Below are 13854 nucleotides of genomic sequence, written 5' to 3' on the forward strand. Positions count from 1 at the left end.
CAGAGATCAACACAGAGCTCGGAACACAGTTCATGCTACCTTCGCGTACAGTTGTGTGTAGAGCTGGAGCAAACCGCATGTATTCGTTACTGAGTAACGGGTACATCGGTTGACTCGAAGTACCGATTCGGTACTCACAAATCCATTTCGTTACTCGCATCTTTTCGTTACTCGCATCTGTCGTACGATGCGGTTTATTCGAGTACGAATGATGCAGTTATCGTGCGAATACGAATGATGCGGTTGCTGTTCGAATACGAATGATACAGTTGCGTCACAATGCGCTCGTCATTGATAATTTTGAATTCTTTTGGGCATCGGGAAAACTCTTGTTTACATTATGTGTTTTAGTTCAAATATTATTTAGTTGATATTTAAAAAGATGAGCAATTTTGATAGCGTGAAGCGTTATTTTGTATTTCTTTTTACATTAAGATTTATAGTGCATATTATGTTTGTAATTTGGAAATTTAGATGATTATTGATTTTTTTTTTCTTGAGCGTATCATGGTGAAATTTTATTGATTTGAAATATTTATATACTGTACTGAGGTATTGTTTATATAAGAATATGTAGGTTAATATAGGTTCTTTACTTCCTTGTACGAAATAAAAAGGAAGTAAGTATTGTAATCCAGGAAACTTTTGGGTATCATATTTCAACGGAAATATCCATTTTTGACTATTACGGAATCCATGTGAATTATTTTTTTGGGCGACGTCTGTACGTACGAACACAATGAAGGACTCTTTTTTTTTTTTTTTTTCCTCTCCAAAAACGGATTGTTAAATGTAATCCCATTTACTCTAAGTTGATACCTGAAAGGGATTTTTTCGTGATGTGTAAGTACCTATGTATGCATTTCGCATAACTCAAAAACGATTAGTTGTAGAACGTTGAAATTTTGTATATGGGACCGTTATAACATCTAAATGTGCACATTCCTTTTTATTGCAATCGGTAATACTACCAAACGTATGTATTTAACCCCCATAGCACAAAACATCCTCAGGATGTCCTATTTAAGTCGCAATATCCCGGGACATACTTAGGATGTCCTAATGATGTTGATTCTCAGATGTCCTGAGGAGATCGTAATTTAACATCCTGAGGATGTCTTATTTAAGTCGCTATGTCCCGGGATATGACAGGATGTCCTGAAGATGTTGATTCTCAGATGTCCTGAGGAGTTCATCAATTTCACATCCTGAGGACATTCATTCTGCATTGTCCGGAGGACTTTCGTTGTCAAACATTTTGAGGATATTTTGTTCTCAAATTTACCAGTCTTAATTTTTTGACATTGCACATCTGAAACTTGCACATTATTTTATTTTTCATATGTATTTTACTAAGTTGTTTCTAAATGCTGTACATTAAAAATATTGATATGATTGATGATTTATTCTTGTTATTTTGTTATTAATTTTAACTGCTATTTTTTCTGACGTTTTTAAAAATTTATTTAGTCATGGACAAGATTTTTTTCAATGGATTAGCATTTTCTAGAATATTTGCAAAATTCTAGATAACATATATTTTTTTTAATAAAAAATGTATAAATTACATGTATAATTACTTACAGATTACAAACCCTACTACAAATATAGGTAAAATTAGATATAGATATATAAAATTAGATATATTTAATTACGGAAACGAATTTTTTGGGTATAGAGACATTAGGTATTTTTTTGGAAGCAGGAAACATGAAAAATTAGCAACTGCCTTCGCCGGGAATCGAAGGAGGGACCTCTGGAATACCGGCCCAGTGTGCAGAACCACTACACCACGAAGACACGCTAGGTGTGGTGGTGGTGTATTTAATTATGCCAAAGCACACTAGGGCTATCTGCCTATGGGGAGGGATGTCTTCGTGGAGGACTTTCTAAGGGAAACTGGTTCGTATACACGTTACACGTGGGGAAAACCACGAAAACACCCATGCAGCCAGCCCGTTCGCGGGATTCGAACCTCGGATCGCACTACCAGGGTTCAGCGACTTTACCACTCGGCCGCTGCTGGGCCGAAGACACGCTAGGAAAGCGAGAGAAATACCTTATATTACTTCTCTTTTTAAAGGCCGACATTTTTTTAAGGGGATCCAATTACTAAATCCTGGGTGTGGATATACCTCATCCAACACCTTTTTAGTTCGGGCGCCACTGTAGAGACATTAGGATTTTTTGGGAAGCCGTAGAGATGAAAAATTAGCAACCGCCTTCGCCGTGAATCGAACCACGGACCTCTGAAATACCGGCCCAGCGTGCAGAACTATTACACCACGAAGGCACGCTAGGAGAGCGGGAGAAATACCTCATAAGGAAAATTTTTTTCCTCTAATTACAGGACAGAAAATGTTTTTCAATCGCGCGATCTGTTATTGATATTGAATTACAGTCGTGCGATAATTTCGCAGTAAAGATACATCTCTGATGACTATCCAAGATTCTAGAAACTTTGGTCTTGTATAGAGATGGTCGTCTTATAGAAATAATGCTTAATATCAATATTTATTTATAATCTCAGAACTATTGGTCACTTTCAGAAGTGGTCGTTTGGGAGGCGATATTCTATATATTTATTTACTGATACTCTCAGATTCCAAAATTTGTCTATATTCTCAGAAATATTGGATGGAAGGTGGTCGTCCCATACATACAAAATTTTACATTTCATTAAAAATGAATTCGGCATTATTTAACTATTTCCCTATTAATTAATTAATTAGATAAAGAAAAAATTAGGAAATAGTACTGTTTATTACGGAATAATGTAGGAAGTTCTACAGAACTATATTCTTTCGCGTCATTGCACATTGTATCCGGCAAACTACTAGTTCCTCGTATTCTTCCGCAAATCCGTAAACATCTGTCTGATTTGAAACGAAATCCAAAATGGCTGCTCCATGAGGTTAACTTGTATGGATATTTTTTGTTGCATGAAAGGTAAGTTCAGTTGCAATACTTGTATGTTTACTTTTTTTGCTTTTCGAATTTATGTTATTTTGACAGTTAAATGTTTCACAGCTTTATGAATTCAATTGTTACCATTCTGTCGTGAATTACGTGTATCTCAATGGCTGGCTGTCTTTTCAAATATCTAATTTGCCCTGCTATCCAAATGTTTATGATTGAATTTTTTTTAGTCTAGTTTATGCATTCAGTTTCAAAATAATATGTGTGATCAGATTGCTTATTATTTTATTGCAGCAATAAATTTATGTTAAATAGTTTGAACAATTGTATAAAAATAAGTTTGCATTGTTTTGTCCAAAATATGTATGGTTGAAACATTATCTTAATCTAGTTTGTAATTCAAGTTTTTTTTTGGGGGTACTGTTCTGTTATTGGGACCAGAATCGGAAATGTATGAACCTGTGTTCGTAAGTATGTGCATAGATGTGTATATGTAGACACACAAACATACAAGCATACATAAATACATTTCTGAACCCGGTCCTGATAACAGAACGGTACCTTTTTTTAATCTTTTTTGAATATTTTATAAAAGGATTAAGCATTTTTCAAACTGCATATCATTTTAAGATTCGACTTGCAGGAAGACAAAATATGGTCATTCAATCAAATGCTTATGATTGCTTTTAACATTTTCTCATAAATATTGTTTGCATTTTTATTGTATTTTAGATACTTTAGTTATGTAAAGTGAACATGAGAATATTAGGAAAGCTGAAGAATATGAATAGCTACTATAATACATGTATTTTTTCATTGAGCCCATTGTTTTAGAAACCAATGCACCATTATTATATGCTGGCTTATTTTATAGTTATATGCAGTTTAATTTTATGTTCATGTTACTGTAGTATTTTCATTATAATAAAAGTATTGATAATTTTTGTTGAATCTTGCAAGTTGCCTAACATTCAGAATTATTACTTCCGAATTTTACTGATAGGTTTTTTCGAGTTGACATAATCTGTCTGATAAATAAAATAAACTGGTGTTTAAATTATATGCATTTCTCTTGATGTTTCATTGAAAGTGAGATGGAAATATAAATGCTATCCAGAAAAGTGAATTCTTTTTGCCTGAAATAACAAACTGTACTAAATGATTAATGTTTATATCATTTTAGAAATGTCAATATTAAAGTTTCTCCCCCTTCTCTTCTTTGATTTTGAAATAATTTATAATAAAATAATATATGCATAAGTGTAATTAATGTAAAGTGTCATTCAATAATATAATTTATTTTTACTGATATTTTTATATTTCTTATCTGGGTTTTCTTTTGGTGTTAGAAGGAGGAAGAGACTGTAATGTTTTAATTAAAACATTACAGTCTTTTAAATAACACAGTTACAGTAATGTTTATTGAAGTACTGTGTGATTGCCAGTGATTGAATAATGTTAAAATGCATTGTTCATAAGAAAATTTACTTATCTTTGTGTTATAGATTTTATTTTGACGCAAGCTGAAATTTGAATTATTGGAAGCACTTTGAAAACCCGAATTATTTCCTGAATCATTAATTAAGCCAATATATAACATACAAATTTTCATACAAAATTATTTCTTTGAGCATATTATAAAGAGCTCATTTAATTTTATTATTTGTACAAATTTTAGACAAAAGTAGCATGTAACAGTTAAAGATTTATTGAAGCCTACTTGTTACTTGTGGTAACAAAGAAGTGTAAAAGATATTGCCACATTAGCGAACATGACGATCATTGATGCTTAGTTTAGTAATTTAATAATATATTGAGAAATGCTGGGAACTTTCAGAAGTAGACATTTCGGAAATGATGGGCTTGATAAGAAATTTACATGGTTTTATTATTTATTCTTTAGTTAAGAATGGATTTTAGATGTTCATGTGAAAGAATTCTGTTTAATTATATGTGAAAGAATTGTTAAAGTTTGGCATTTAAAAAAATGAATTAATAATATGCAATTATCTTTTTATTATACATATATTACTATATATTTCTAATGCGCTATGTAAATGTCAGTGCTAAACAATTGAGATACTATTGTCAGGGCAATCTTTTCTTATACATGAAAAATTCTGATACTTTCTTATCATCTGCCCTCACAGCTTCAACTTATGCTAAAACAGCAAGAGTATGCACACGATAATAGAAAACTATGAATATGCATACCACACACATGTATTTACATGCTTTATATTTAATCTTTATTTCTGAATAGTATTCCATTGGATGAAAAATATGTGAATATTGACCCAATGTATATATTTTTGTGTGTGTGCATCCTAAAATTTCTTGTTTCTTATAAAGTGCTTATTTGAATTACTACTTGTGAACAGAGCAGTAGATATGAACCATAAACTAACCATTTTGCCAATTTTCACAGCTTTGCAGATAGTCAGAAAGCACCAAAATTTGTAATAATGTTAAGTTTAAATGATGTTCTACACTTTTGTGTTAATTTTTCTATTCTATTAATTCTATTACTGTGTTATCAAACTTTCTGCAGGAATTTCAACTGGTTAAGATGTTATTACCATGTGGAGAAAAATTTGGTTTTCAAACTAGAAAAAATTGCAGCTGAAGGATTTTGTAGAAGGTCAGTCAAACTGGTTTTAGTTAATTATAATTTAATTTTGGGTGAAGAATTCTCAAATTTATTTCTCATAAGTGTCTAAATGTCTTCTAAATTAAATTCTGCTTGTTTTTGAAATTTTTCATGACATTCATTCTTTGATTATTATTTTTTTTTTAATTTACTAACTTATATCCAGGCACATAATGTTGCATTTAATGCCATACCTTAAATATTGTAAAATGTTAAAATAATACATTTAACTTAAAAATGTGGTTGTGACAGTAAATTTTCTGTTACATTTAATCATATTTATAAACATTGGTATACATCATTTTTCAATAATCTATATTATTTTGTGCATTTCTTTTACATCCAAGATCTGGCATATGACTTGCTTTTCAAACTGATAACATGGTGTAATAATGTAATCTAATGGTAAAGTTTACTATGGAATGGGCCAAATTTAATAAATTATTCTTTGATAGAAATTTATTCATGTGTTCAGTGTGTCTCATCTCTTTAAATTGCTAAAGTAAATTTTATTTACTTGCATTTAGGAATTTTGACTGTATCAGAGTAATTTTGTTTCAGTTATTATAACATTCAAGGGAAAAATATTCATTCATAGCTCCGTATTTAAAATTAGTTAATTAAAGTCCTTAATAAAGAGTGACGTTTTGTTGTTTTTAATGTCGATAGAGTTTAATTCAAAAATATGCCACATTAGGGGTTACTTTTTAACCTAATTTAAAATTTTGATTACTTTAACATGTCCAATAATTGTTATTTTAACTCCGATATTGTAATAATATCAAAATTCCTTACTTTTTGATAGGTAATCCAAATGTAAAACAAGAAAAGAAAAAATTAAAATCTAGAAGTATATTTATTTCATATGTAGTGGCCCAGTTAGTGCATGAGAAATAATTATTTTTTATTTCATATATTTGTTCATGTGTTTAATTATTTTATAAAATTAACTTTAATATTTTGTTAATATTCATATTTATATTTAAATTTCTTTATGCTGAATGGCAACTAGTTCTAGTTCTGATTCATGATTGCGAGGTTTCGGTTTCAAAACGTTGCTCGTAGCGTCGCATTTCGATAGCTGGAAAATAAAATGCAATAACTTAGCTATTTGTTTATAATTCATGCTGTTACTAGTCATAAATTAATTTTAAACATTAGTAGCCAAGGCTACATCATGGTGACCCTGATTAATTTTCGAAATGTCAACAAATGACTCTTCTGAAACTGCTATGAAAGATACGATGCAGTCACCGGAGCTTCATAAGGTGAGTGTAAAAATACCTCCTTTTTGGATTGATAAACCGGAAATATGGTTTTTTCAAGTTGAAGCTCAATTCAAACTTAGTAATATCGTTTCAGAAGAAACGAAATTTAATTATTTAGTTTCACAGCTTGAACCTAAGTTCGTCGAAAATATTTGGGACATTGTAACGAACGATAGTGCCACAAAATATTCGGATGCTAAAATTAGGTTATTACATTTATTCAAAGAAAGTGAAAATGTACGGATTAAACGTTTGATTACTGGTATCGAACTTGGAGACATGAAACCAAGCCAACTTTTGCAGAAGTTGAGATCAGTTGCTACTACAGATGTGTCTGAAAATCTAATCAAAACTTTATGGCTGGAGAAGCTACCTGACTCTATAAAAAATATATTATTAGTTAGTGATGAAGATGTAACCAAGTTAGCGTCTATGGCAGATAAAATTAGTGATATGAATCGGAAACCAGAAGTATTTAGTACTAATGCTCCTTCCATTCCCGCAAATGATTTGTTGCAAAGAATTACCTTTCTTGAACAAAAAATTGATCAAATAACCATTCGCTCAGGACGCAGGGACTCGGATTTACGTAATTCACGTTCACAATCTCGAAGCCGATCTCGTAAACGATATGACCCTACTGGCAAATTTTGTTTTTATCACTTTCGTTTTGGAGCAAAATGCATTCCAGAGAAATGCAAGCCTCCGTGTGCTTGGGTAAAAAACGATTTCAAAAACCAGGAAAACTCGAATCTGCAGTAGGTTCAGCGGCAAACGCTGCTGCAGAAAATATGAAGGATTGTCGCAAATTTCGTTTATTCGTTCGTGACCAAAGATCAAATTTGCTCTTTTTTATTGATAGCGGAGCTGACGTAAGCATAATTCCTGCTACTTCACAGAATAAATGTAAAACTGAATATAAACTGTATGCAGCTAATGGCACAGATATTTCCACTTATGGCATAAAAACGCTAACTCTTGATTTGGGATTACGTCGTGATTTTCAGTTTCCATTCATAATTGCTGATGTCACAAAAGGTATTTTAGGAGCTGACTTTCTTCACAAATATAAATTGCTTATCGATATAAATAAGAAAAAATTAATTGATGGCGTAACACAGCTTTGTGTCCAGTGTGATGTCGCTGCTATTTCCAGCGATTACTCAGTAACCACATTAAATAAATCCATAAAAATTTTCGATTTACTGTCGAAATATCCCAAAATTTCTAAACCTAACCTTTTTCCTACACAAATTAAACATGGTGTTACACATTTTATTATGACTGATGGTCAACCCGTTTATTCAAAGGCACGACAGCTCGATCCAAAACGATTAGCTATAGCTAAAGAGGAATTTAAATTTATGCTTGACAATGGAATAATTCGTCCATCAAACTCCCAGTGGTCAAGCCCCTTGCACCTTGTTACGGAAAAGGATGGTTCGTATCGTCCTTGTGGAGACTACCGACGATTGAATGCTCAGACGATACCTGATCGATACCCAATTCCTCGCATTGAAGATTTTCATCATATTTTAAGAGGTACAAATATTTTTTCTAAAATTGATTTATTCAAAGCTTATTTTCAAATTCCCATTGCAGAAGAAGACAAATGTAAAACGGCTATCATCACTCCTTTCGGTTTATACGAATTTAATGTAATGAGTTTCAGTTTAAAAAATGCTCCTGCAACGTTCCAAAGATTTATTCATGAAGTCTTTAGAGGATTAGAATTTGTTTTTCCCTGTTTAGACGGTATACTCATTGCATCCAGTACCCATGAAGAACACGAAAATCACCTTAAATTAGTTTTCGAAAGATTACATACATTTGGGTTAAGAATTAATGTTTCAAAATCTGTCTTTGCTGTTCCCCAAATCGAGTTTCTAGGCTACCTAATTACACCTAAGGGTTCCCGTCCTTTGCCAGAAAGAGTTCAAGCTATTACTAACTACAAACGACCAGAAACAATTCATTGACTTAGAACTTTTCTTGGAATACTTAACTTTTATCGTCGTTATATAAAGGACGCAGCGAAGAATCAAGCATTGTTACATGCGTATCTCAAGGGAGCTAAAAAGAGGGACAAACGTAAAATCGAATGGATTGAAGAAGCTGAAAAACAGTTTGAAACGTGCAAGAATGACCTGGTGAACACGGCACTGTTGTCTTTTCCCAATTCTGAATTACCTCTGGCGTTATTTACAGATGCTTCAGATACGGCGATTGGCTCAGTGTTGCAACAATATGAAAACTCCTCGTGGAAGCCAATAGCATTTTTTTCTAAAAAATTAAGTGATACTCAGCAAAAATATAGCACCTATGATAGGGAACTATTAAGCATATATCTTTCAGTTAGACACTTTAAGCATTATCTAGAAGGAAGAGTATTTACAATTTATACAGATCACAAGCCCTTAATATTCGCCTTTCGTCAAAAACTCGACAAAGCAGCACCTAGACAGGCTCGCCAACTTCAATACATCTCCCAGTTTTCGACTGATATCAAATATGTAAAAGGTGAGAATAATATTGTGGCGGATACATTATCTAGAGTTAATGAAATTTCATCGATAGATTATGATAAAATAGCTGATGAACAAACTCAAGATGAAGAACTGAAGAGTTTGCAAACCACTACTTCCTTGAATTTCAAGCAATGTTCTCTACCTTCGGGGAAATATTTGTGGTGTGATACATCAACTAAACATGTTCGGCCGTATATTCCTCAGGCTTTCAGAAAACACGTCTTACAACGAATTCATGGTTTATCACATCCAGGAATAAAATCGACTATGAAATTAATGACATCAAAATTCATTTGGCCTAACATAAAAAAAGATGTACAGTTGTGGACAAGAACCTGCATTCCTTGCCAAAAAGCTAAAATCAGTCAGCACACCAAAACAAAATTAGGTGAGTTTGAAGTACCACCAGGAAGATTTTCTGTCATCAATATCGATCTCATAGGACCACTTCCACCATCTAAAGGGAATATTTATTGTCTTACTTGCATAGATAGATTTTCGAATTGGATGGAAGCAATTCCTTTAGAAAATATTTCCGCTGAGAACGTCGCAAGAGCCTTTTATAGCAACTGGATTGCGCGTTTCGGAACGCCAAGTAAACTCATTAGTGATCGTGGATCCCAATTTAAAAGTGATACATTACGAGCTTTGTCCAAAATCTGTGGCATCAATTTACAACACACTACTGCCTACCACCCCTCGTGTAATGGCAAAGTTGAGCGCCTTCATCGAACATTAAAAACAGCATTAAAAGCCCACAACAACATATCTTGGACGGACACGTTACCAACAGTACTTTTGGGTTTGCGTACTGCTATTCAAGAAGATACCAATCATTCTATCGCACAAGTAGTTTATGGCCAGAGTCTCAGACTTCCTGGAGAGTTTTTCAGCGAACCAAGTATCCAGACAGCATCGGAATAAACTCCAGAAACAGATGGAAGTTGTTGGACCGAGACTAATTCGTAAAAATTCATATGAACAGATATTTGTCCATAAAGACTTAAAAACTTGTTATCATGTGTTTCAGCGAATAGATCGGGTAAAAAAACCTTTGGAACCTCCTTATGAAGGACCATTTCCTGTTATTGATCGCAAGGACAAATATTTTACTATTAGCATAAAAGGAAAACATGTTAATGTATCCCTGGATCGCTTGAAACCAGCATATATTTTAGCTGAGGAAAATTCTCAGTTGATACAACCTGACTACACTAATTTGCAGAGACCGGACTCAAATTCGGATGTGAACAAAAACATTCTCGCACAGGCAGAACTATACGTTTACCTGTTAGATTCAAGGACTGACTAAATTATTTTGATAGTCGTTAACACTGCAATACTAGTTACTACCTATTTCTCCATCTTCGTAACGTAACTTAGTTACTGGTGGGGGAGTAGTGTAGTGGCCCAGTTAGTGCATGAGAAATAATTATTTTTTATTTCATATATTTGTTCATGTGTTTAATTATTTTATAAAATTAACTTTAATATTTTGTTAATATTCATATTTATATTTAAATTTCTTTATGCTGAATGGCAACTAGTTCTAGTTCTGATTCATGATTGCGAGGTTTTGGTTTCAAAACGTTGCTCGTAGCGTCGCATTTCGATAGCTGGAAAATAAAATGCAATAACTTAGCTATTTGTTTATAATTCATGCTGTTACTAGTCGTAAATTAATTTTAAACATTAGTAGCCAAGGCTACACATACCTGTAACAAATAAAAACAACACAAGCACTTTTTACTGTCTATCTGCATAGTGTGGCATGTCCCATAAGACTGAGATTTGTATGGTCAAATCCATGTTTCAGTTAAAGAAAAATTCATGCACAGTCTTCTGATTTTCCCTTCGATTAAGGATTCTGTATATACGAGCATAAGAAATATATTAGTTAATGCAGTGTTATACATCAATATTTATAGACAATTATTGTGGCTATGTTTATTATAATTTTGTTCATTGTAATGGCTGGAGTGCCTAAACCATCATGCTGTGTAAACAAAACTCAAATCTTCATCTCTGCATACTGCTCCACTAGTGTTTAAACCACTGAAATGGTGATTATGGTAGAACATCTTTGGTAAAAATTTACTCTACCGTAACCCTTGGCGAATCGTTTCTTTTTTTTATATCAAGATCGTCACCTGAGAGGATCGGCACCAATTTCAAGGTGGCCGCTACACAAAACCAAAATAAGAAGTCAAAGACATACACAAACTCTGTGTCCATGTACACATCGACCTATTAAAACAGAGAACTGCACAAACTGGGCATTGAGCACTGCCTTAACTTTGTCCATGTACACATTGATCTATTTTCACTTTAAGAAAATCAGAAAGTTAAAAATATCATAGTTACCAGAAAAAATTCACCACTGTCTTAACACACAGACAACCAAAAATACACAAACAGAGAGCAATAAGTTACCAAAAATACATATTTCCTAATATAAAAACAGTAAACAACAAATCTTCTAACAAAAATTAACACACAGAGACAAAAAAATAAATGAAACGTCTTTTTTTTTAACATACCTTTTTCACATGCATATGTTTAGGCTTCCCACCACCATCCTCCAGGTAAGCAATTCAATTAAATTTTTCGTCTCTTAGTTACCTCAGACATACTCAAACGATGGTACCTACACCAAAATAATAAATAGCATGTTCAAAATACAAGACCGTATCACTTCCGTGCAACCAAACACAGCAATTGAAAAGAATGGTAAGAACCAAAAACCTGGGACCGTACAAAAGATTTACTATTAAAAAAAGTAGCCCAAAACTAAATTTATCACAGCACATTGGCAATATTTGCAGAAATAACTACTTTTTATTGACAAAAAAAAATTTTTTTTTCCAAAGGCTACTTTCGCCAACATTATCAACATTAGGGTTACCGAAAAACTTATTTGACGCAATGGGCTTCCACATTTCACAAACAACCAATACCACTTTGCGATTTTTTTTCAGACAGAAACCAAGGTGTACCATACAGTAAAGATTAGCCACATCTTCATTTACTACTGTTACAAGTACTTCTTTGGTAAATTTCTGCGGTTAAATTCAAAAGTTTAAAATTGCATTAACATGATCAGATTCAGAGTCATAGCTAGGGTTTTCAGCGCTCAGGGACAACTGAAGATTTCGCGCCCCCTACTGCTTGCCAAGGATGGAAAACATTTAATTCTAAAATGTTCTAACATCAGTTTGGCGCCTCTTGGATTCTGCAGCTGGGGACAGATGCCCCCCTTGCCCCCCTCTTGCTATGCCCCTGATCAGATTTTATTTTCTGCACGTAGCTAACAATTACTTATGTGTTGTCAGATAAATGTTACCAGATGCATTTAATTATGTTTTACTTGCCAATCTCATGAGACAAGTTTTTTTTGCTCCTGCAAGACTTTACTTTGTGTTGCAAAATAAATTCATTCTCACTATTTTTGGACTTGCCTACACATTAAATTTAAAATAGTTTTATGAATAGGTAAGATGTGATTATCATAATTTTGTTTCTCTCTTTATCTTGGCAACTTTATATGTTGATTTAGTATCCAGGTTACCTACCAGTGGCTGATTTATAAAACTGCTCATATGTTCAGCTGGTGGTTTGAGTTTATTTTCTGACATAAAAAATTTTAAAATGCATCCCCCATGTTTATTTTACTATAATCGAAAAATCAAATAATTGCTACTCTGTTTATAGGTACTAAATGTTAAAATATTTTAAATGCTTCCTTTAATTTGCATTCTAATAGTCATTTGTTTAAATTTAATTATGAATTATATTCATATATAGTAATTGTGAGTGTTTTTTTATTTTAGGTGCTGTGAAAGGCAATGACAGATATCCAATTTATCAAGAGTTCTTATATACACAAGAATACATGGATATAAGATTGTTTTTCATGAATTCAAATAAAATGTGATAAATTGGATTAATAAAAACTATTTTGAATTTTGAAAAGTGTTTTTCCTCTGTTAATCATAGTATAGTGCCATAAATTTCTGAATGTGTTTATTTTTCATCCAAATAAATAGCTTTACAAAAATTTGTCATATTAATAGATATTGCATAATTTAGCATTATTATAAATATTTATTATAGCAGATTTAGCTGAACTACTTTTTTAGTCTCTTTGCAGATGAAGTCACAAAGGTAAGTGGTTAGATATTTTTCTGTACTCCCCATTAAGTAATTTTATCTGGTAAATTACCATTACTTATATACTAAAGGTGAAAGAATAAGCTTTCTTTGAAGATAGAAAAATTTGCAGATATTTCAAAAAATTGGTATACGTAAAAAAGTTCTTAAATTGCCACATATGCGAAACTGAAAATGTTATATATGAAATAGTTCAGAAATATAAATATTTTCACTATTTTTTTAACTATAATTCACTGCATTTGTTATATATAATCACAGTTTAAGGTAGCAGTACTTTTCTCACTGTGATTTCTCATGTATTTTGATTCATAAATAC

At 32.4% G+C, this 13854-nt stretch overlaps 1 long non-coding RNA gene across 1 annotated transcript; it reads left to right on the plus strand.

The window, feature by feature from the left end:
• The first annotated feature begins 2874 nt into the window (after positions 1–2874).
• On the plus strand, positions 2875–13337 carry LOC146997244 (uncharacterized). The gene is made up of 3 exons (XR_015041250.1): positions 2875–2949; positions 5471–5560; positions 13196–13337. It is a non-coding gene; the product is annotated as an uncharacterized LOC146997244 (long non-coding RNA).
• The last annotated feature ends 517 nt before the right edge of the window (positions 13338–13854 follow it).

The sequence above is a fragment of the Stegodyphus dumicola genome, chromosome 5 (genome assembly GCF_044657685.1).
Source record: "Stegodyphus dumicola isolate Sdum_Otavi_A_Nest chromosome 5, ASM4465768v1".
Lineage (NCBI taxonomy): Eukaryota > Metazoa > Arthropoda > Arachnida > Araneae > Eresidae > Stegodyphus > Stegodyphus dumicola.